General features: G+C 34.3%; 1 protein-coding gene across 2 annotated transcripts in view; it reads right to left on the bottom strand.

Annotated features, from left to right (window-relative positions):
* Positions 1–21,348, bottom strand: part of ASXL3 (ASXL transcriptional regulator 3) — a 172,913-nt gene that overhangs the window by 107,674 nt on the left and 43,891 nt on the right. The window lies entirely within an intron of this gene.

Below are 21,348 nucleotides of genomic sequence, written 5' to 3'. Positions count from 1 at the left end.
TATGCTGAATTGCCAGAACACACTTAATAGCAAGGCAGCATATATATACATCATGGTCATAAGGATTTATAAGTATTATCATCCAACAAAGACAATTATTTTAGGAAGCAGCTTCTCTGTGCCAACATATAAATATGACTCCATTGAATCTGACAGGAAACAAGAATCTTAATATAAATTTGGTCACAGAACAATGCAGTTGTAACATTAAAGTACACATGGAAATAATGTTGTGTTTAGGTAATATCTTTCCTCATGAAGCTCCTACAAGTTTGCAGACCTCATTTCATTATTTTCTCTCACAAAAGATTTTTCTCGTATTTAGAGAGGGCCCAGGCATACCTATAAAGTAAAATATATTCATTTCCCCAGAAATGTCTTTCCATGAATAAATTCCAAATAAATTACGCAATACATGTTATACTGAACATTGCAAATACATATTTTTACATTATAGTCTTCAGACAAAAGCATAGAAAATTTGAAGCTAAGAATGATTATGCCAGATTTTTGGAGTTTTAATTTAGTAGAACTGTCAGAAATACAGACTTTCCGTAGGGACTTGGCAAGAAGATGTTAACACGACAAGTAAAATAGAATCCAATACATAAAAATGACACAATGTAGAATTTTAAAAATATAACTTAATAAAATTGTTCACCTAATATGAAACCTCACAATGCTGTTTCTTCTCTTTATTCCTAAGGCCCTAATGCACATGACTCCAAGAACTCAGATTCAGCACATTAAATAACAATACAGATTTAAAGGCAACGACTAAGTACTAAACAAATGTAACATTACTATAATTTACATTTCCTTTCTAAGGTATAGCAAGCTAAAGATAATTGTAGAAGATAAATTGGCTATTAAATAGCAATTTAATGCTGTGCTTGCTGCAAACATATGTGATAAGCACCCAGTTTTCTACAAATAATAAGCTCTATTAAGCATGAATATATTATTAAATTATACTGTTTAGTAACTCAATAAACACAAGATTTACTATGGAAAAATTTAAAAATATGTAATTCACAATCACAACATCTCCAAAGTCTCAATAACTATTGCAATTTCTATAAATCTTTCCCAAAAGAAACTTGTTTTATTTCAAAACTATACAACATTTGCATTAGAAAATAATTTGCAATCAAATGCAAATTTTACAACTAAAATCACTCACTGATTAGTCACTTAGTTTTAAGCACACGGGTTTCATTCCTTTATGGAGGAAAAACTAGTTATTCTGGTCTGTTTTTTTAAAAAAACAATGAAAAATACGCATCAAATGAGCTAAATGCTTATTAAAAGGTAACTGATTCATCCAATGTAAAATATACACAGGAAAATGTATTTCAAAAACATTTCACACCATTTCCTTATTGCTGCTATCCTCATCAATTCCATAAACTACAGAAAACTTAGACTACATTTTCTGCAGAAATATCTTAACTGCTATTGAATAGAAATAAATAGAAGTCTTATGTAATTTTATTATTTTTATATTCAGAAAAAACAGAATTGGCATGTATACTATATATTGTATATACACATATATATATCTTAAACATAATGATTAACTGTGGGTAAAAAATGAGGCAGATGTACATGCTTTAAAAGTCTGTACTCTTAGATAGAATCGATTGCCTTCTATGTAATGGTTCTTATTTTTAATTTATTCAACAAAATTTTCTTCACAGTTAATGCAAAAGCTCATCACCTCAGTCAGAATTTAGAAGTTTGAAATCCTGTAACTATATGTGTGTGTATATGAAATAATAAAACATCCAAGTTTTAATTTAAAAGTCTCTGAAATTTCAAATTTACTTACTTTCTAACAAGATGAATTGGAAAAACCACGATATCCCGATTTATAGAAGGAAAACAAAAAGAAAGGAAGAAAACAAAGTTAGTTTTCCAACTTAAAACACAATTCTTCATCTTACCATTTCAACAAATAGGACAATGCACAGGAAACCCACCAAAGCCAAATTTGGCTGCCTATGGGGAGGCTGGGAAGAAAAAACTGGGGCACTGGGCTAAAAGGTGGCTTCGATTTTTTCCCCTAATACTTCTACGATGTTTTCATTTTGTTCTGAAAGCCCATGTATTTCTATATAATAAATATAACTAGAAATAAATAAGCAGGACACTATTTGTCCCCAGTTATTTTCTTTCTCCCATCCCCTACAATTGGGCCCTTTCCTATACACCTGCCAGGGTAGATATACAGCTTATTCTACTTGTTGGTTTTTCCCCCTGGACTGTAAGGCTGTGGACCCTTCTGGTTTGTTTTCATTTCCCACAACCCCTGAAGCAGAACAGGGGTGGAATCTGGAGGCAAGGGAACAGGCATAATTTAAACTGTCTAGACATCAAAGAACCCCTAGAGATGCTTTACAGAGCCCCAGTGCTGTGTGAAATACAGAAAAACTATTGCTTTATATTATCAAATTGCTGACGGAATACACACAATTTTACCAACAGTGAATACTTAGTGAAAGGAATGAAAGGCCTATCTATTAAATAATTTTAAAAACCAGACAGAATACCTGGGGAATGCAATTGGAAGACTATTTGCAGGCATGACAAAGAAAATATAATTGTGAGCCACTATTCCTTTATATATAACATAATGATTTATAATATTTCAGTAATATATATATTAAACTATTTTATTATATATTGTTATGTCTTAATAAAAATTTCAGATGTAATCTATTTCCTGCTAACATTTCTTTTAGCCTCATTTTTTAAATATGGGAATGTAAAAAAATTAATTCTGTACAACAAAAGCATAAAAACTGAACAAATTCAAGCAGTTATTAAACACCATAATTAGTTACTGTGCTTAGTGCTATTAATATAAATTAATATAAACAATTATATGCTCATTCTTTCAAAAAAATTAATAATTGCTTCTTTCAAGCATTTCAAATGTTAGCTTTGAGAAAATATAAAGAATATATTTTAAGAGTAAGTTAGGTGGGTCTCGGGTGCAAGTAATATTTTAATTCTTGATACAGTATCTGTGTTCACTTTGTGAAAATTGTTTAGAATTTGTGGACTAAACTCTGTATATACTTCACAAAAATGATTTTTGGATGTTAAAAAATTAATAATGTACACTTAGATTTATTTATTTAATGGGCGTGTCTCTACTAGTGGAGAAGAATGAGGATAGCTCCTAAACACACATAGTAACCCAGTGTACATCAACTGACAACTCAGTAACCTAGATGATTACAAACCACCCTAGAAAAACCAAGGCCAAATGAACTTATTACTCTTGGGAGATATTATTGTCAATAAGAAACTCTCTAAAATGACTGAAAATAAAATCTTAAAATTTAGAGGGCTTTATATATGTTATCTAAATGATATATATATGTTTGTAATATATGTATATAGTTATATAAGTTATCTGAATAATTCCAATAAAAAATGATCTATACTAAGCCTCAAATTTGATAGTGAAGAAACAGTGTCCCAGACTTCATGGTCTCTCTACAATCACTAGTGAAAGCTTTTATTGTGCAGTAACATAAGAGGAATAAGAAAGATTTAGAAAATATAAACATAAATGGGAATAATCCATCAAATAAGAGACAGGTCACATTTCAAAGGAAGATATTTTGTGATTTTCTATGTGAGGATATGTGGTTTTTGATATTCAATATGTCTCTAAAGTAATGTTAAAATGCAGTATTGGCACTCTTTTGTCAGGAGGGATTAAGACAAAAAATAGTTATCAAATAATATATGTTGTACACTTTAATTCTTAAATTTAGAGAAAGAACTTCGAACTCCAGACCTCAGTGTGTATCTCTGGTTGGCATGAATATGTCTGTTTGTACAACAAGTAGAGACAGACATTTGAATTTAGAACTCTTATCCTATTAAAAACTACCAAGATATCATTAGATAGACTATAGCGATTCGTACAGCCACACTCACTAAATGGACCTATTGTTTTAGGAATCAAAAATTCAAAAACATTAATACAAGGACAAAAGTTTGCTTAGTATTATTTTAAAACAAGATCTACAGGGAAATTAAGAAATAGCCCTACATAAGCATAAACCAAAATATATGATCTGTATCATAATTTTCGAAGATCCTCAACTAAAATAGGAGGTGAGGTGGTTATCTTTAATTATAGACATCTAGTAAAGAACATGCCACATATACACCTAGACACTGACAATTGTTCCTCTACAATTACACATGCCATGACATGCTATATTACCATCCCTATGCTGGGGAGGGCGGTGGCGAACAACGAGGAAGACTGTGGGCTCTGGAGCCAGTCAGCCTGAGTTCAACAAGGTTGGGACCATTTAGGAGCTGTGTCACATTGGACTTCTCTAGGTCACAGGTCCCTCGACTCTAAAATGTGGATAATAAAACTCACTATGTCCTAGAGAACCAATCCGAAGATTAAATGCGTTAAAACATATAAAGCACTTAGAACTGTGTCTGGTACGTGGTAAATGTTCAAAAATTGTGACTTATTTTATTAATACTACTACTACTAACCATAGTAACCAACATTTAAATGTAAAAAGAATGACAAATGGAAAGAAATTAATATTTCACAGCTTGTTTAAAGAATTGGCTCAGGTAATATTTTAATTTTTAAAAAGATTTTAATTTCTAATTTCATTTTCATCTCAGTATCAAAAATAAGTGAAGACACGGGCATGTGTACACAGCTCGTCCATAGTCTGTCACATGTGGATAGTATTAAAAATAACTGATAACGTAGTAAGGGGACAGGGAGAAGAATGATGGCAACACGTCTATTACTATAGCTACCATTTATTGAGCATCTATAATGTGCCTGGGCTTTCACAACTATTATCTATATGCCTCATAGCCACTCCAAAATGTAGGCATGATTCCCAGTTTTATAGACATGACTGAGATTCAGAGATGAGGAATCTTACAGAAGTCAGATAACAACTAAGTGATACAGATGAAATCTAAATTCTAATCTGATTCCAAAGCCCGTGCTCTTTCCACTATCTCACATTCTCTCTCCATAGAACTGCCTCCTCTATTTAATCTAACTTGAACACTTAAGCAAATATTTAGCACTTCAAGGAAATACATTTTTAAAGCCAGATGCTGCTAAATAAGGTGACCCGCTTCATTGTCAATTCTGACTTCCCCAGAGTAGGTTTCAAATATAAAGAACTAGGCTGCAGAAGATGACATTGTTGGTTATCTTCCTCTGGTAATGTCACCAATGAAAACAAAGGAAGAAGAAACTTAAAGAAAATATGATAGAGGCCAGGCATGGTGGCTGATGCCCATAATCCCAACATTTTGTGCGGCAGAGGCGAAAGAATGGCTTGAGATCAGGAATTCGAGACTAGTCTGGGCAACACAGTGAGACCTTATCTCTACAAATATATATATTTGTGTATTTGATAATATATACATATCATAAATAAGATATATACACACATAAGATATATATATACACACACTATGTGCATGTATTTTATATATATATATACTATACACATGCACATATATACATATATATGTGGTAGAGAATTCAGATCCATAATTGCGATGCCTCTTTATTAAACTGGATCATTAAGAAAAAACACAATCCTTTCACTGAACAAACATTTATTGAGCACACTATTTATGTATGTCAAGCTAATCTTGAAATAAATTTGTACTCTAACAGTGTTTTGCACATAATAGAAATGTAGGCTGAGCTGAACTAAATTTTCTGAATACATATGAAATGACAGGGGACTCAGCAGAAAGGCAGCCTTGAGGCATGCTGCAAACAAGAGAAAACCATTTGGAATTTAAATGTTATCCTTAGTTTATTCCAAGATGACTGAGATGTGATCATGTACAAACATATCATGTCATTGACTCCTATGCAGAGGCAGTCAACCCATGGCCATAGGTGGCTCTTCAGGACTTTTAGCCTATTTCCCCACCCCTGCAAGCTCAAAAAAATTATTTCCAATTAGGTCAAAAACTGTATCCTATAAAATAAAATAGTAAATTTTATATATTAAAAGAACAGACATTGTAATTATATCTGGTATAAGTTAGTTTCATACTAAAATGTAAGTTTCTATATTCAACCTGTAGCTACTCATTCTCTCCCATCGTATTAGCAATGGTCAATACTCCACCATTTCCAGAATCTGTTCTGTGGGATATCTGTCCCAAGTGTTGCTCAAAAACATTCTCAAATGTGTTTGAGAAATGTATGTTGCATTCTCCTTTTGCACACTCACCAAATACATTAATATGTATTATTGAAGTCTCTGAAAAATCCTGTTTAACTCTGTGTTTCCTGATCATATATAATGAAAGAATCCTCTCCACCATAATATTTAGCAACAACACCTATCATGGCATGCCAAAAAATATACTTAGAGAAATGTTATACCATATTTATATGATTAGGATAACTAGGAATAAAACACCTAGCAGTCAGCACTCCCAGGAATGTTTAATTTTATTAAGCAAATGTTAAAAGATTACTTCAAAAATGTGCAAAAGCTCTCTTTTTCTGTGAAAAATACAGTGTGATGATTATTTTCCCTGTATAAATTTATAAAATTGAAAAACACATCCAGGAAGTGTAAATAGCATTGAAAATTCACAAACGTATCTCTATGTACTTAAAAATACTATGTATTTGCAATACAGGTTGGGTAGCCCAAATCTGAAAATTTGAAATGCTCCAGAATTTGAAACTTTTTGAGCACCGACATGATGCTCAAAGGAAACACTCATAGGACCTTTTAGGATTTCAGATTTTTAGATTTGGGATGCTCAACTGGTATAACACAAATATTCAAAAAATTTTTTTAAAAATCCAAAATCCAAGACACTTCTGGTCCCAAACATTCTGAATAAGGGAAACTCAACCTGCATTATATTATCCAACAGATGCCACATCTGACATGAAATGCATCTCCTCAGAGCAGATCTTCCTCCTGATCCCCACTAGCCTCACTCAGCCATGGGCACAATCTTCCTCCTCCAGTACCCATGACTGATGCATCACAAAGCCCCAGCTACGTTCCCCTGAAACCTTACATTTTTACTTCATTACATTCTATTTCAAAAAATCTTTACCTCATTCACAAGACAATTCTATAATCTCTAACTGGTCTCCCTGCTTCAACTCCCAGGTCCAATTCGGCCTACACACTGGTGCCAGATAATTTTCTTATTTAAAAACAACAACAGAAACACTGCTCAGACTGCTTCTTAGCCATGCCATTCACTGTGGCTGTTGTTGTTGTTGTTGTTGTTGTTGTTGTTGTTGTTGTTGTTGAATCAGTGGTTTTCACTGCCCACCAAAGGAGGCACAAAGTCCTCAGGCCAGCATTAGGGTCATCTACAACACAGTTGGCATCTACCTCATCTTCATCTCCAACTCTCAGACCGCTCTCCTATAATCCAATCCAACTCAGTAAATCACCAAGCTTCTATGGTTTCCCGTGTCTGCTCTGGCTACCATCCGTATGGGGAAGCCTTTTACGACCTAAGATAGCCCCATTCCTTTAGAACAATCACGATACTTTGCATATCTCTCATGGTTTATTTTCTTTGAAAATTGTTTACACCTTTAACTTTCCTGCCCTTACTACTTCCAACAAGTTTGGAAATTCCACAGGAGATAGACATATTTATTTTTATATTGCCTGACAAGCAACACCAATGTACTCAAAAGTTGTTTGTTGAAATACATTTAATCACTAAAATAAAAGCTGTTATGATCATGGATGTGTAGACATAAAATACATGCAATGAACATCACCAAAATTCTTTTTAAATTCATGGCTGCAATCATGTCTGTGAAGGACTCTATATACCAAAAGGCTGCAGTGGTCATCTTATATTTGCATACCTTGCATTCTTTTCTTTTAGGGACTCTCCCTTTCATAACAATGTGATTCCAGTGTATGCATCGATAAAATAGGATTGATTTCATCACCAGTAAGGCTGGCCAGATTAAACTATCTACTTGGTCACAGAAATTGGTAAGCTGGTGGAATTTTGAGTGTCTTTTCAAAAACAGATACAGAAATAAAAGGAAAGAGTATAAATTATCTTCCAGTAATAACATTAGCTATAAAGACACAAAAGAGAATAGCTGGTGCCTATCTCTGCCTCCACAAGGCCAGGGCCTGCAGGGAATAAAGCTAACCAGAGGAAAGCAGAGTAAAGCATGGAAAGAAAAGGGGAGAAAAGATCATGGGAACTCCCGTATTGCCTGGTCATGTTGAAGATCAACCTGATGGATGTCCAAGTTAAATAAGCCAATAAGTCTCTACCTAGTTTTATTTTGGATGCCAAAGAGAGAGCTTATATGACTTGTACAAGCTGACTATTTTTCTAGGCCTCATTTACATAGCGATAGTGAGCTTAAAATACACGTGTTTTGAGGCTCTATTAATCCATTTCTGGTTAAGGTTTTAAGGGCAATTAGTAATAGTTTGACTATTAGCTTTCTAAAGTCCATTCCAATCAGGCTGCCTCTCAGCATGTTTCTCTCTTCCTCAATGCCCACTGCTCTCCTCTCTTCCTACTCATTTGTCAAGATCCCCTCACCTTCACCTCCTAAAAGCTACTAATTACCTCTGCAGTCCACAATGATGTTCTCTGCACTTCCAAAGGCATTACAGCCTATGCTACTATTGTAGCATTTAGTTCTGTGCAGTCTACCACCACACTGCTTGATGGCAACTAGCTCCTTGAGGACCCTGACTTTAATAAAGATTCTTGGTGTTCACCTCATAGCGCCTTGCCAGGTTTGAGTGCTCAGAACACATTCAGGGGCTTGTTGATAAGCTAACATTTTACCATTTACAGAAAACAAAATTTCAAGCCTGACAATTCCATGTGTTGGCTGAGGACATCCAGAAATGGGAAATATTAAATACTCCAGTGAGAGCATAAACTGATATAACCAATTTGGAAAGGCATTTGGCAAGATCCAGTTTTTAAAAAAACTGTGCATGCTCTACAGATCAGCAATCCACTTTTTGGTACAGACCGTAGAAAAACACATACTTTCACAAAAAGACATTATTAGTTATAGGAAAAATAAACTGTAAATAACTTAAATGTTCAATAGGTTATAGCTATAGATTTAGATATATTTCCCCTATAGATTCATAATAAAAGTATAAATTCTGAACTATGACAATACCCAGCAAATCTATGACACTGCTTCTGAGGAGAAAGAAGAGCAAATCAAAGCAACTTCAGCTTTTTGTTAGACTTTATTTAAAAAAAAAAAAAAAGAAGCAACTATGCCACATCCACAACTGTTAATTCCAGCTACTGTTTGTTGGAACGTGGGTACTCTGCTGTATTTTCAAAGCAGAAAAAAATTGTTTATTATTTTCTTCCTCACAATGTGACTTTTCTCTAATTCTGTCAGATTCTTGCCTTGATTCAATTAATGTTTTCATGCAAGCAAATGTAATTACATGGAAAGTGCAAAAGTACATCATTATACCCAGTTAAAAGTCCTCCTCAACTCCCCTCAATGCCATCCACTGCCTCAGAATGAATAACTATTAAAGGTCAACCATGACTTCTTCCAGATCTTTTTGTATTTACATTCATATATATGCATATATTCAACTTTATGGTTTAGATTTTTACATTTATTTTCAATACAAATGAAAACATTTTTTGCTCTTAATATTCTATAGAATTCTTTCAATGCCTTAACATTTTACTTTATTAATTGTTACTTGAATTTTTTTTTTTTTTTTTCGAGATGGAGTCTTGCTGTGTCGCCAGGCTGGAATGCAGTGGCCTGATCTTGGCTCACTGCAACCTCTGCCTCCCGGGTTAAAGTGATTCCCCTGCCTCAGCCTCCCGAGTAGCCAGGACTACAGGCACGTGCCATCACGCTCAGCTAATTTTTTTTTGTATTTTAGTAGAGACAGGGTTTTGCCATGTTGGCCAGGATGGTCTCAATCTCTCGACCTCATGATCTACCCCCCTTGGCCTCCCAAAATGCTGGGATTACAGGCATGAGCCACCGCGCCATGTGTGAATTTTTTACAAGTGTATATTCTGCTTACAAATAGTGGAAAATTGATAAGATGTATAAGGCATTAATGTAATTTGACATTACCAAAAAGTAACATATCAAAAATGCAAATTAGTTTAATTATAAGATTTTGAATGTTTTTAATATCCACGTAATGTTCTTAAGAGTCTATAAAATATATGTACTGTATCATAATTCGTTTAAGTATTTCCTTATTACAGAACACTTAGTTTGCATTTAATTTCATCCATGAAAAAAGTGCTACAATAAAGAGTTTTATATAGTGTTCTCTTTGTTTATGTACAACTATCTTCCTACAATAAATAAAAAGATTGTATTTCCAGTTGGAAGTGTGCTTTGTAAATTTTAATAGCTACTTCCAAATTACCTTCTAATGAAAGTAACTAGTTAATGACGGATAGTATCAATCTTTAAATTTTTGCTAATTCACTCCAGGGGTGGAGATGAAAAGGCTATACCACGTGGGAGGAGCAGCACAAGGGAAGCACAAATGGACAGAACTGAATGTGGTGTGCAGGAACGTGATTCCAGAGTGAGGAGTAGAAGAGCAAATAGGATAGGAATCAGATTCCAGAGGGAAGGTCCACACCACTTCATGGCTCATGACATTTAGTTCCACAGTTTAAATGCCATGGCAAGGAGCTTATACTTCATGCAGGAGATGATAGAGAGCCCCAGAGGACTTTAACAAGGAAGGTGCTCTTGTCCATTTATTAGCACAAAGATAGATTTCAGCTGAGATACACCTAGAAGACAGACCAGTTAGAAGCCTGCAGGACTGGCCTGCAGGGAAGATGGAGCAAGCTTCGCCAGAGAACTAATGGTAGGCAGCAATGTGGAGAAAGTCAAGAAATACATGCAAAGACAAAAAACAAAACAAAAGAGTAGGCTGGTTTTTTATTGTTGTTTTTTGGACAAAGACACTGACAAAATGTGTGAGATAAAGGAGAAGAAGGAGTTTAGGACTGGGAACTAGAGAAGAATGGTGGTATAATTAAGATGGACAATACAGAAGAAATTAGTTTGACAATATGATGAATTTAGTTCTGGACTCAGTGATTTAACAGTATGCATCCAAAATTCAGATATTTACATGCATCAGAGAGTTAATGGTGGTGTTCAGGATAAACACTGGGGCAGCTACCAGTATACAGACAGTATTTAGAAAATGGTGACAAGTGATTGTCATGGTTGTAGAGTAATAAGAGAAAAATGACTGATGTGAGTTCTTTATATTCCAAACTTCAGAAAACTATATGAGAAAATATTACTAAGATCAAAGAAAGGAAAAAATCCTATAAGAATTTTATTATAATATGATATATACCCTAGCATCAGCATATAATTGTTTTATAAGCCAGAATAAATCTCTCTACTCATAGGTAGAAATAACCTGTAAGTAGGAAGCTATCTAGGAGATCTGGCCAGAAGGAACCATTCCTTTAAATACAGTTTTTTCTTTGTAATACAAGAACATTACTAAATGCAAATTGAAGAAAAGATGAGAAAAATCACTCAAAATACCAACTCCTGAACATAACTCTAAGCACTTTGTAAACTTTCTTCCAGCCTAATTATTTCCATTTTAAAGTTATAATTTATTTAAATGCTGAATAACAATATTTATATCATTTTACATACTACCACAAAACTATCAAAAATATCACATCAAATGGTTTAAAATATTCTGTAAACTTGTTTCAAGTTAGTGCTCTTCAACCTGGCTATATATTCGAATTTTAGGGAAATTTTAAAAAATGCAAATGTCAGGACCAACTTCACACTTATTAAATAAAAATATCTGGATGGGGCTGAGGTGTCAGTGTTTTCTTAAATCATTCCAAATGATTCAAATGTGCAACCAAGTTTGAGAGTCGCTGATATCAGCAGCGAACATTTAAATTGTCCTTTAATTACAATTAAAATAGCACTGCTGTGAATATCTTAATGCATATTATATTCTTATATAATCAAGAATACTTTATATTAGGTTTGTAGAGTGGCATTATTAATTCATGAGATATGGGTTATTTAATGACCTTTGTGAATAATGCCAACTGACTTTTCAATGTGTTGTTTTGGTTTACATTCTCACCAGCAGTATATAAGCAAGACGCATCACTTGGAGTCAAGAATGAGATGCAAAGACTGATTAATTTATTAGGTGAACTAAAAAAACAATTCTCGAGGGTTGCTTTAACTCTGATTTTTAGGATTATTAGTAAGACTGAATGCTTATCCACATATTTGTTTATTCCTTAGTTTTATGCGTTAGAGCTCCTCTGCTGTTCCTGTCCTTTGACCATGATGCTAGAGGGTCATTGGTTTTTCTTGTTGTTTTAATAATCTCTTCATATAATACCTCTAGCATATTAACTAAAAATATTTTCTCCATGGTTTATGACTTAATGTTTTGTTTTTCATATGCAGATACATAAAATGTTATGTAGCCAATTATCTCCATCTTTTCCTTTGTGGTTTATTTTACAGCTTCTAACTGAAAAGTTATTTCCCTGTCAAAGGTGGATTTAAATGTTACATTTAAATTTTTTCTAATTTTTTTCTATTGGTATGACTTTTCATATTTACATTTTTGATTGTGTCTGTATCTTTCTCAACATAAAACACATATTACATGTTGAAGAAAAAATTATTTTCACAATGTAAAAAAATTACATGTTGAAGAAAAGCATATTACATGTTGAAGAAAAAATTATCATTTGTAATTGTTTTCTATGGTTCAGAAAGAAAAACAGCAGAGTTCCCTTGTTCATTATCTAATTTTTGATTCATCCTCCTATCCCTTTCTCTCCAGAAAATTCTGATACTACTCATCTGAAATTCCTTGATCAGCAGAATGTCAAAAGAATTCAGCTCAGCGTTTTGCTGGCTATGGGAAAACCTTTACCTTTAAATGTTTGATAAAGGAAATGTCTAAAAATAACTAACCTAACCACTAGTGTTAAGACTGGCATTCATAACACAAGACAAGTGCCAATTTAATTTAGCTTCTTTCTCCTCTCTCCTCCTCCTTCTTTATCCACCTATATTCACAAGGTACTTTGTCCACTGGTGGTTTCCATTTTGATTAGAAGTGCTACCATATAAACATACTTTTTAAAACATAAGCTTTCTAGAAAAAAAAAAGCCATAGGTTTCTGTAGTAAACTGAAAGTTTTGTGAAATTCAAACATCATAGTTATTTAGGATGGTGTGAAATATATATATGTAAAATGCAGATAGAATTATGAAGTAAAAACAAACTTTACAAAAGGACGAATTTCAAAGTAAGTCCTCTTATGGAAACAAGAGGCTTTGGAAAGGAAGTATAACTGGAAAGAGCAGTGAATTTAAGCACCCTTCCCTTCCCCAAACTTAGTATGCGACACTTAAAAATACATCTTAAGAATCCAGTAGTAAGCCTAAAAGAAATTCAATACACCTAGTTCTTGTTTTAATTTCACCCTCAGGGAAATATGATTCATGAGAAACATAAGTTCAGAGCAGGGGGTCGCAGAAATGCCTATGCTTGCTACAAGCCAATATTAATACTCTTCTTCCGTACATTAAAACCAGTAAAATAAAGGTCAAGATGACTAGGATCAATGTAAATGTTTAAAGAGAATAAATAACAATGTTGCAAGCTAATAGTTTTTAAAATTTATAAAATTATACATACATATTAATAAATTCCACAAGCAATGCTACTTATCAGTTATATAAGTATTACTTTTGTTTTACAGAAATATCTTCCTTAGGAAAAAATGTGTGTTTTGATTACCCATGAGGAGAAATGTATCTATAAACAAAATAAGATTTCCTGTGCATTATTTGACAGCAATATCAATGTTCCAACCAGACGCACAGAGACTCTCCAGAGAGCAATTCCAATAACGAAAAAGGAGAATATGTAAATGTAATCGGGGTAGAAAAGAGAATTGGAGAGCCAAGGTAATAGTTCAAGAAAAAATTATCTTAAACCTGGGCCCCTATTTAATCAACTAACTAAATGGCAACTGATTAAACCATGGCTAAAATTATAGAGAACTACCTAGGTTTACGTAACAAAAGGATAAATATTCTTCTGTTTCCCTTCATTTTTCAATCTTCCTAAAAACACAACTTGGGATATCACAGTTTCTGGCCATTTGGCAAGCATCTTATTTAAGTAAGCACAACTCCAACCAACTCATTGAACTTGAATTAATGTTCTTGGTCTTTTATATTGCCACTTAAAGCTTTCAGGAAATAGTTTCTGGATACACCTGCCACCTAATTTCATGAAATCAATATTTCACTAAAGCTAAGTCAGGAAATCTTAAGGTGCTGAATTCAATTACAAATGTTACTTCAGGAGTTGATAGTAGATAAAATATAGCATTGACATTGAAAATCATTACAGTTAAAGGGCTTTACTTCTTTTGGCATGTGGGGGGATTGTTTTCTAAGGTACTAGTAACAATCAGTAACGACAACATGACGTTAGGATAACAGTAACAGCTTTAACCTTTCTAGTGTCAACGTCCATTTATAAGCACAGAAACAACATCCTCTCTGACTACACCTGAAATAAATCTATTGTAATGATGAGAGACAGCGATCATCAACATAAAAATGAAAACTGCTAGTATGAATTCAAACTCCATCCAAAGATGAAAACAACCATTTACTGAAATCCAGACAAGTTACTCTTTAAGTAGAACACAAGAATTCACCACATCTCTGTCATATGTACCATGTTATACTTAAAAGCAGTGGTAAGCCAACGTTCCACATAGAAAAATTTTTGCAGACACATTAAAAACAAAAAAAGCTTTTATAAACAGTAAACACCTGATATTTGTCTTCAAATGCTGTCTTTCCTCAGATAATTAATTACTAACCACCTGATTGCCTTCCATGCACAGATCCTTAGAGTAAGTTTCTAGGATCCAGTGTGGGGTATCTTTACTTCATTTTCAGCATAGAGTGTGAAGAAATGTCAGAACAAAGATAGAAAATCCAAAATTCTAAACCTGTTCATTTGATAATCCTAAAATTGTTCCTTTTATCACTTGGCTTTTCAAACTAAGTGTGAGGAAAACTCTGGAAATTTTCAAAATCAACATTATCCTAATACATTCCTATGTCTCTCATTTCCTCCTTGGTTTGTTCATGTCTCCTAACCATCATTTTCTTCTTCTTTTCAAAATCTTTTCTCTAGGGACCCCACTTCAAGTCTAACGCTTGCCTGTGGCCCACAGTGACGGAAATACTGAGCTTTGGAATGGGCAAGACCGAGGCCAAATAATAGATCTTTCCACTTATCATTGTGTGAAGTTAGGCAAGATACCTAGCTTCTCTCAGCACCAATTTCCTCATCTGTAAAATGAAGAAACAGCACCCACTTCTCAATGTTACCATCAGGAATAAATCAGCTAAAAAAAATAGAAACTGCTTGGCTCAGTGCCTGACACTGATCAGTTACTACATAAATGTTAGTTTCCTGCCTTTTTGCCAAAATGACATTGAACAGACAGTTCTAATGATATTTACAGACACATACATCTGTGTTTTCTTTTCAGTTCTTTACCTGTATTCTACTCTTAGACCTAATAAACTTCTTTCATGTTCAACACTCAGCAAGCTTTTCATTAGTCTAAAGGAAAATACTGAAATCATATTATATAAATAAATAACCAAGAACAAGCACCACATTTCTAAGCAACATGTTCAAAATTGGAGAAACTCTAGTATATTCCTTGTAAAAATTTAAAATGCATGAGCAGTTTAAGGCAAAGTAGAGGCAGTATTTATGCTGCAAATTCCTTAAAACTACAACCCAATTTGATTCTTAGGAAAGCAGAATCAGAATAATGAAGTGCTTTCAGTGAAGATAAAACAGTCACCGGGAAAAATCAGCCTCAAGAATATTTATTAATGTCATCATGCTACTTTGCTTAAAAGGGTCCCAAGGAAAAGAGTGAACAAGGAGACTACAACTTCAGCAAGAAAGATCATGGAGATGCAGTCAATGTTCACAGGGAAAAAGGCTCTGGATATATACAAGAAAGGAAAATAAAACATTTCTATCTAATATTACATAGGATTTTCATGTTTAGATAAATTTGTGGTTAAAATATGGCCACAGTTTACACAAACTGTTAATTCAGACAGAGAAATTAGAAAGCACACCAGAGCCTCTCAAATTTTCACTTTCCAACAATTCACACTTTCTCACTTTCCATTCTAGACTGCACTGTCACACTGACAAAACAGAAATAACATATGTGAGCGACACCAATCTGGGAATCACTCTCATAACCTTCTACCCAGTCATTCAAATCACACCGCCTGGCCTTCAGTTGTCCATTTGTCCTCTCATGCCCACTAAATGACAGGGGAATGAGTGACTCTTATGGGGTTCCTTACGGGAAGACCCTCAATGTCCATTTTCACCCAACGTCACTAGCTGGTACCTACCCGGAAGGAATGAACGGAACCACTCCAATGCAATCCCAGCCACTCCTGCTAGTTCAAGCATTCGGTTCAGCATCACCTCATGACCAACACGAAAGCAGCTGAGGCTCTAATATAATCATCATGGAAAGTTGTCCCAAATCCTTCATTGGAGGAAGATCCTTCATACACACCAACGCTGTCTCCAAGCCATGCCGGGGTCTGAAACCAGACTGGAAAATATTATATATGTGTATATATATAGTAAAACTCCCATAAACCACTCTTCTACTTTGTCATATTTATTTACAGCTGCTTAACCAATCCTATATATATATTGCCTTCTCAAGATGAAAATATGAACATTCAAGGAAAGATCCTTTCCATAGCAGAAGGTAAACTTAAAAGCATATGAAGACCTGGTGCTGCCTGTTAAGGTAGTTGAGGTGATCCCAAATGGAAAATAGTTTGTCCTGAAGGGAAGAAAGAAAACACAATATTGGTTTCCAAGGCTAATCTTCTGAACAGGGTGGACAGAATCCAGTATTTAAAAGAGCATGAGGGAAAAAAAAAAAAAAAAAGCCTTGACCCAGCAGATAGAATAGCAATGCCAGATTAACCCCTGAAGGTCTATTTGATATTATAAAATGTGCCTTGACTCCTCCTGAATCCCACCACTTTCATAATTCTAACTACCATCACCTTGACAGCATTATCCGACTCCCTCCTGATCAAAGAGCTCTAGACTGATTGCACTTGCTTATAATGGAGCACGGCCAGGAACCTTAGAAGGAACAACAACTTGAAATGGTAAGATTTTTTTTTTAAATGATCAATGGAGCTCCAACAGCTATCATACATAAAAATCAAAAAAGAATTCAAACCAAGTAAAAGAATTTCCGTTTTCCTTCTCCTTAAGGAATAGGCTTTTTAGAAACAAAGTAATAGACATTACATAGAGTATTTAAAGTTGAACCAGAGAATTCACTGTTTTTTTTTTCATTGAGTCCTTTATTATAAAAAGACTGAGGACTATTTCCTTTCCGCTTGCCCCTTTCACCTAAACTACCATAATAGTGACAACTGGAACTTTTAGTCCCACTGCCAAATTTTACCAACTTCCTCTAGTTCCAGAATACATCTAAAACACAATTAAGTGGGTTAAATCACTGCAGCATTATTTTCTATGTACTTACCCTAAATTACTTTCGAGTCAAGCTGCTATCTATAAAAATGCTCATCATATATAACTGCATTTAAGGTTAACAGAATTCTGTCTTCTTATCTCCACTTAACTTGCTCTACTTGACCCCATTCCATCCTTGTCAAGTTATTTTCTATCTACATTAAAACAAAGAAAACTTGGAAATATCCATTTGGTGTACTGCCTCCCCTACCTACTTGGTATATATTTTGGTTCCTATGTCAATTATTCTGCTGATGTCAGATACCTAGAAACCTTTTAGATAGATTTGGACCTGAGATAGCAAACATAACATTCATTATGTTTTTCTGGACATCTTCACTAACTTCACTATATCTCATAAAGAATAACATGTCTCTCACTAAGGATAATGCAAAGAATTGACTCACCTAGGCATAAAACTCAGAAAACATTATTTTGAAAGAGAGAGTTCACTTGGTTGCTTAGTAATATGAAGTAGTTTTCTTCCTAAAATTTTAAATTCTCATGTTTGACATACTGACTTCCTGTTGCATAACCTGAGGTTCCAATCACAGTCAAGTACAAGAATCTTCTCAAACCATTCCTTATACAAATATTGGCTAAAGATGTCTAAGTAATATATGTTCAGTCAAATAAACATTTGCTGTGATGGCCACTATGATCTAGGAATCATACAGGACGTGCAAACGAGTGAGATATGCTACCAGCTTTCTTGGAATTCATAGTTTAGTTGAGAGAAAGAGTTATTAAAAAAACAACGATAATGATACACTAGAAATTCCCCCAAGGAATACAAAAGAAGAAACCATATTTCTTGGGGGAAGTTTCCCAGGAGCACTAACCATCTGTATCTTAAATGATAAAGGAGTATTAAGGTGGCAGTGACCCTAATAACCAACAGAGGCTAAAGCATTAGTGTATGTATGTGCAATTTACAAGAATCTCGGAAACCAGATTACTGTTCATAATTAAAATATATTCTATGCTGTATTTAGTTTAACAGGCAGCAAACTATTTCAGTATAATGGAAAAATCCTAGCATATAATGAATGTTCAATAAATATTAAACTGAGGATCTCAAAGACAGAAGCGCACAAATAATGACACAGATTTTCCAGAGAATTATTTCCTACATACTATGCACCTCCTAAGAGACAGCAAATTGGTTTTGCTCCCTAAAGTCTCTTCTCCAAATTTCCATTTTGTGTATATGAAGCTTCATAATCACATTTCAAACAAAATTTGGATGACGGTGCAGACACAGGACTTTAAGACACATCCCTTTTCCCCAAAAACATACCCATCAGATAATGGGCAGAAATACTGTCGGGATACTACTGTTAACACTTATGAGTATGGACGGTGGGAAAGCAAGGGAAATTCTACATCAATATCATACATTCAGAAGACTGAAGTGACCTAAGTATGAAAATAGCTAAAGAAATATCACCACTGCCCCCACCAAAATACAACAACAACAACAAAAAACCTGAGCACTAATATGTTAAGTGAATTAGGATTTATTGTAAATGAACTGTCATTATACCAAACATGGCAAATTAGGAAATATCAATAGGTATAATTTGCTACATAAAGTTTTAACTTCACAGTAAAAAAAAAAAAAAATGCTCTCTGAGTTACAAATAAGATCCAAATAAAGCATCTCAGTTAATAAAGGATAATTTACTTATAGGTAGAGTGTACATCAGGAAAATCCCAGTCCCTGATATTGGAGTCCCAAAATTAGTTTTTCTTTTTAATTTTATTTTTGAGACAAGGCCTCACTCTGTCACCTAGGCTGGAGTGCAGTGACACAATCACAGCTCACTGCAGCCTGCATCTTCTTGGCTCAAGCAACCCTCTCACCTTAGTCTCCCAAGTAGCTAGAACCACAGGTATGCACAATCACACCTGGCTGTTTTTTTTTATTTTGTACATAAGGGGTCTTGCTATATTTCCAAGGATAGTCTTAAACTCCTGGCCTCAAGCCATCCTCCTGCCATGGCCTCCCAATGTGCTGGGATTACAGGCACAAGCCAGCATACCTAGCCCCAACATTAGTCGTTAATATATATTAAAAACAACTGAGGCTCTGCTTCATTAAGTAACAGTAGTTTTATATCCTGTCATGGAATCTGAATAAAGAACACTAACTAGACTCCCTTTTCTAACTACTGATGAAATTTTAGATAAAAAATAAATATCAGATATTTTAATATTTCTTATGGAAACATGAAGCATTTGGCACCAGTATGCCAAAATACTGCTGTAAAATATCTTAGAATGCAAATTGGATTTCATTCTATCTTGATTATCTTTCTCCAAATTTCTAACAATGGCAGCAAACAGTGACATCTCATAAACTAAATATCTTACAACTGACAGAACATTTTTCAAGTTTTTGCAAATTATTTTATTTTTATAATAGTTTGATGCAAGAATTACGATTTCCCGTTTTACTGGAAAGACAAGAAAAATAGTCTAAGTGACTTATCCAAGATAGCACATTACGTTCAAAGAAGAAACAGAGCTAGAATTCAAATTTCCACTCATTCAATCTGAAAATATCACAAGTCCAGTACTAACAAGGACACTATGGGGAAGAGAAGGATCAATGAGACGTGAACTCTACCAATTAAGCAAACTGCAGTCCTATTACAAGAAAAACTGAGAGAGTTTATTAGATACTGCAACAGAGGAACATACATATTATGTTAAAATGAAATTGCAAAGATAAAGTGATTAATTGAAGCTAAAGGAGTGAAAGAATTCTTCACAAGGAGGTGCTATGTGACATTTGAATTAGGCCTTGAAGGTGGGTGTGGAGAGCAAAAATTGGTGAAGGCCATTATAGGCTCAGCATTGTCAGAGAGACCTAAAATATAAGGAGTGTCTGTGTAAACTATATAGGTAATTTTTTTCAAACGTAAAAAGTGATAACACATCTTTAATATAAATCAAGCTCACACATGGGATTTAATGAAAAAACAGATTTGGCAGAGGCTGGTGGTTGTTCTCCAAGAAGGGCCCTTCCCTACAGTTAAGATCCTCCACTTTTTATCTTGGAACATGCCTCCTCGAATAAAGATCTATTCTCTAGCCTCCCTTTCAGTTCAGTGCAAGTGTACGTCTAACCAATGGGACATGAGTAGAACTGTTTATTCAACTTTCAGAGCATGTCTTTAAAGGGACTATGCATGCCCCTTCTTCCAGCTGCAAGCTATCTGAGACCACTGGGATAAGAACAAAATCCTAGAGACAGCAAAGCAACAAGACAGAAGGACCTAGCTTCCTTGATATCCTGGGGTAACACAGCTATCTCATAACTCATAGGACTACCCACCTTCAGACTGCAACATGCAAAGTGAACTTCTATTTGATTATGTCATTTAAATTTTGGGACTCCATGATACCCATGCAAACTTACACATCAGCTTACAGAATAGATTGTGCTATAAAGTAAACAGCTAATTTCTTGGATCTTGATTCTCCAAACTAAGAAAAACAATCTGAAAATATTTAAATTAACTGCAAAGGGTTTAATAAAATCAGCAGCATACACTTGTAACAGGCTATCAAATGCATGTTTTAATTTTAGTCTACATAGCAAGCCTAGACAATAGGAAGGTCAGGGGTC

The sequence above is a fragment of the Gorilla gorilla genome, chromosome 17 (assembly GCF_029281585.2).
Source record: "Gorilla gorilla gorilla isolate KB3781 chromosome 17, NHGRI_mGorGor1-v2.1_pri, whole genome shotgun sequence".
Lineage (NCBI taxonomy): Eukaryota > Metazoa > Chordata > Mammalia > Primates > Hominidae > Gorilla > Gorilla gorilla.
The sequence above is the reverse complement of the archived record's forward strand: the minus strand, read 5'-3'. Positions and strand labels throughout refer to the sequence as shown.